A 4,566-nucleotide genomic window follows, 5' to 3' on the forward strand; every position below is an offset into this window, starting at 1 on the left:
ATGGCCTGGATGTGCGCATTTTGGGATAGGGGGGGGGGGGCGGGCAAGGGGGTCCAGGTTGTGTTTTTTGACCTCACGAATAGGTCACAACTATAACCAAAAAGGATCAGCATACATTCTGATAGCTTCAGTTTTCTACAAATTCTGCATGGGTTAACTGCTGGTGCCATGCGTGTAGCTCAAAGCCTAACATCTCCCTTGGCCAGGAGGGAATACTCCTTCGTACAAGCAGTAGATGTTTGGTTTCCTTTGCAGGAGACCCAGGTTGACATCTAGGTGGTTAGCATTTCTGCTGTGACCCAAATTGGGATCCCTGATGAGTGGAGGTCAAACGGTCAAAGGTTGAATGTAGCAGATTATCCCTGCTTTATATAGACAAAAGTATAACCTCTACTGTACATTGGTCAGAGGAGATTCCCCTTTGAATCAATAGATATTTGGTTTCCCTTGAAGGAAACCAGGGTTTGAATCCAGGTGGATACACAGAGATTGAATTGGGTTTTTTTCCCGCACCTACCGTGTGCATTAACAGCCCCTGTTATTGGATAAGGTAAAAAAAATAACCTAAACAAGCTGTAACAAGCTGTTGTTAGCTGGCCCAGGTACCGGTATATCAGAGGAGCCATTGACACTTTACTCCATAAAATGACTAAAATGGGTACTCTCATCGTAGCCTAAACAAGGATACTGAAGTGGTCATGCCTCAGTCCTTTGTACCCCTCCCCTACCACCAAAATTGGACTTACTTACTCAGATTAAAAAGAGAAAAGAAAAAAGAAGAAGAAAGAAATAGCAGCCGCTAAATAGATGAATGACACCAGGCAGACCAGACAGTAGACGTAGTGGTATTGCCAATTTGCCATACACATTCTAATTGTACCCAGGGCCCGAGGGCTGTTTTTCTGCACAGCCTGTCATGTGTGAGGGGGGGGGGGGGGGGGGGGGGAGGACTGACTAAATTGATTCTCCCACTAAGCACGCCGTCTAAAAGTGGTCTAATAGTGGTATAGATTTGAAAGTTTTTTAGTTGTCTAAACTTAGACTAGACGACTAATAGACTTCTAATAGTTGTCTAAATGTAGACGGTCTATATTTAGACGACTATTAGAAGTCTATTAGTCGTCTAGTCTAAGTTTAGACAACTAAAAAACTTTCAAATCTATACCACTATTAGACCACTTTTAGACGGCGTGCTCAGTGGGCTGATTAACTACTTAAGCCCTGTTTTATACTTTGTCATGCAATGGTGTTGTGCAAAATACAGTTCCCCAAATTACATTATTAGCATAGATTATCTTTTAAAATAATCGATTAGATCAATTAGTTTGATTAACAGATTCAACCCTATTACCCTAATATTAACTGCAATAGTATTTAGGCTGGTCTCCCGTTCGTCTGACTGCATGCTGCTGCCATTCGTCTTGGACCGGAAGGCTTAATGTCCTTTCAGGATAATGCCAGCTTGGCGCCAGATCTTTCTCTCACCGTTCTCCCAGCCGTAAAGATTCATCAATATGATCTGTCTGTCTGGCTCTCCTCTGCACCCTGCATTATCTCCTGGCTAACAGCCTTCTGAAGGCCTCCTCCGGCCTCTTCCTCCTCACCACCGGTGGAGATAACAACAGACATGGAGGATAATGGCTTAGACTGTAGCCAATCAGATTAATCCTTTACTTTTACAAAGAGGCTGTGGACAGGAAAACACGACCTGTATGATCCCTTTTTTGTCCATCTGTTTTTCAAAGTAAAGTTAAAGTATCATATTCACTTCTCTTGATTTACGATATCACTCAATTTGAAATGACAATCAAATGGAAGTCATTGTTGTTATAATTTCCCCCTTCGGATAATAAAGGTATCTATCTATCTATCTATCGATCTATCGATCTATCGGTCTATCTGTCTATCTGTCTATCTATCTATCTATCTATCTATCTATCTGTTTAAAATATAGTGGTTCCCTGGCATGACATATTTTCACATGGGGGTCTGTGGGTCTTTGGGGGTCCCATTAAATGTGAGGGTTAGGGTTAGGGTTAGGGTAACCCTAACCCTAACCACTGGCACAACATACATAAATGGCAACAGCTACTAGCTAGGGACCTAAAGGGTATGTAAAATAAGCAATAAGCTCAATGGATGTTAAACAGCTGGTCAGTGGGAAGGTGAAAGGCTGTAGAGCACCATGGGAGTTTTGGGCAGATGGAAGCTGGGGGATCCAAAGTGCCCGGGAAGTATTTCATAATTTTATGGGCCTCAATGGATTCGGCAGAGTCACATTAGCAAAAGTGAATTACAGCCTTCTGTGCATCTAAGCAGAGATGGAGGAAAGCTTTGCGGGGAACAGAAGCGAGAAGGCCCAGGGAGGGGGAGAGGAGAATGGGAATGAATTACAGGACCAGGACAACAGAGGAGGAGAAATTAGACAGGTCAGATTTAAATAGAAGAAGTCAAGCTTTTGGCAAGGATTATATATACCGGTATATATATATGTATGTGTGTTTGTGTGTGTGCGTGTGTGTGTGCGTGTGCTTGCGTGCGTGCGTGCGTGCGTGCGTGCGTGCGTGTGTGTCACCAAACTCACCATTAGACTTTGCTACTGAAGGAATTCACCATGTCAAATATGGAAAAACTCAGCCGCCAAACACGGTTGTGACTTTGGATGTTCATTGTTCACAGAATGGCCAAAGGCTTAGACAATTAATAAATATAATTTACATTACTGTCAGCATTGAAGTGTACCGGTGAATGAAAGTCCAGCTGGGATCTCTTGACAACTGAATGTGGGGAGGTTGTTAGCTGAGAACAAGGAAGCTGCTCCAGGGGGACTTCAACCTGGTAAGCAGCCATTCTGTGACCCAAGGTTGTTCTCCGTTTTGGGAACTAAACTGTTATGAGCCCAAAGGCTGATACAGCATATCACCCTCTCAGTCCTTTTGTTAGTCCCCTATCCAGGGAAAATAAAGACATGGTATATGTGTAACAGTGTTAAATATAAGTGTATATAATTACACAAAATATACAAATAAGGGCTTCTACCTGACATTCTCCATATGTTTATAGTGCATTTGTGGCCACAGCTCCTTTAAGTCCCCTCCTACTGCCCCCTGTATAAATGTCCTGCCACACCTCCACCTCTTCCTTCTGTTCTTCCGTATTGGACGAGGTGGGTGGCCTTTGTTATCTCTCTGTACTTGTATAACAAAATACTATATGTGACACCCACAAGAAGTTGTCACATTGTGTAATTTGTTATTTTCGTTTTTATTATATCCATGTGGATAATAATCATTTGAGTAGAACACTAGGATTTGACAGAATGCCCAAACAACAGCTAACTACTGTCAGTAGGGGGCAGTGTAGGCTTGCTTCACTCGTGGGAATGCCAGTATGCTTACGTGACTTCCGCCCAAGCTCCATTATCTTGTGGATCTTGTGAAAGCAACGCGTGATTCCTAAACCCACCAGGATTGAGTTAAGACCCGCCTCCTCTCGATAATCTTAAGTATGAAAGTGCCCATGAACGTTAGTGCTGCTCGCTCAAGTGCAAAGTACCTACTACCTACTGATCCATTACAATAATACACGCAGCATATTAGGCCCAAAGCCATATCCAAACCATAACAATTTAACTGATAATCAGTAAGAGTTTTTATTTTAAGCACAGTAGTGACACATTAATAGCTTTCTCAGTACGTTTTTCTCTTTAGCAAAGTTACAAAGTTTTCCCTTTATTAAGCACAGTAGGCCTACAATTAAGTCAGTTTCAAGATTTTTTTAGCTCAGTTTATTTTGAGCACTGTAGTGAGAAATTAATAGTTGTGCATTGTGCAAATGCAGGCTTTTCTCAAGTACAAGTCTTCATGTGTCAGGCAGGGATTTCAGCCACTCCTGGAAGTCCTCGCGTTTCCACGAGGCGGGTCTTAACTCAAGCCTGGTGGGTTTAGGAATCACGCGAAAGCAACACCACGTTTCTGTGTGTGATCCTTGTGTCCTGTATTTTCAGGTTAGTAATGACCTCAAAACAACTGTATTTGTAATACAAACAATTTCGGGAGTTAGATAAGACACTGGGCTTCAGTTTGATGTAAAGATGATGATGTTTTGTGACTATTTCATGCAATGTGTGCTCCTGAACAGTTTATTTTTCTATTATTATTTTCGGAACCAGTTTTGTAACAGTTGACAACAGAAGAGTGTCAGGATGTGTGAATAATGATTTCGGTTTTGCATTTGAATATGCTACTGTATATGTGTGTTGAGTTATGGTCCAGACTAGTGTTGTTAGCATTTAGCTTCCACTAACTACTGTCTACTTTCTGTGTAGCACTTTAGCAGTGCAGCTAGCCACCAGTAGGCCTTGCCACAGTAATGCAGTGACACTGCAATGTTATTATACTAAATACAATGGTATTGTACTGTAAAGAGAGAAGAGATGCATACTGTATGAAGAGAAAATATGGGAATATGATGAGAATGGTGTAATGGAAATGTGAATTTGTGAATTTTGACAGAATGATTGTTATTGTTTATATCTATCTATCTATCTAGGTCGTCCTCAGACGA

Source organism: Nannobrachium achirus (assembly GCF_963921795.1).
Source record: "Nannobrachium achirus genome assembly, chromosome: 4".
Taxonomy (NCBI): domain Eukaryota; kingdom Metazoa; phylum Chordata; class Actinopteri; order Myctophiformes; family Myctophidae; genus Nannobrachium; species Nannobrachium achirus.